Source organism: Alligator sinensis, unplaced genomic scaffold, assembly GCF_000455745.1.
Source record: "Alligator sinensis unplaced genomic scaffold, ASM45574v1 scaffold789_1, whole genome shotgun sequence".
NCBI lineage: Eukaryota > Metazoa > Chordata > Crocodylia > Alligatoridae > Alligator > Alligator sinensis.
Genome location: NW_005842397.1, coordinates 1,166,492 through 1,166,869, shown reverse-complemented (window position 1 = coordinate 1,166,869; position 378 = coordinate 1,166,492).

Genomic DNA, 378 nt, shown 5'->3' with positions numbered 1-378 from the left:
ATCCCGGTCTTTCTGTCATCTTTCCCTCCCTACTAGCGTGCACACCTCGCCCCAAATTTTGGTATCAGCAGCAAATTTGAACAAGTTGCTTTTCACCCAATCGTCCAAATCACTAATGCAGAAATTGAACAGTGCGGGCCCAAGGACTGAGCCCTGGGGGACTCCGCTGCCCACTTCCCCCCAGGTCGAATCTGACACGTCCACCACCACCCTCTGAGTACAAACCCTCAGCCAATTTGCAATCCATCTGACTGTGTAGGCATCAATGCCACAGTCACCTAGTTTTTTAATGAGGATAGGGTGAGAGACAGTGTCAAAGGCCTTGCTGAAGTCCAGAAAGACTACATCCACGGTGACACCTGCATCCAATGCTTTTGT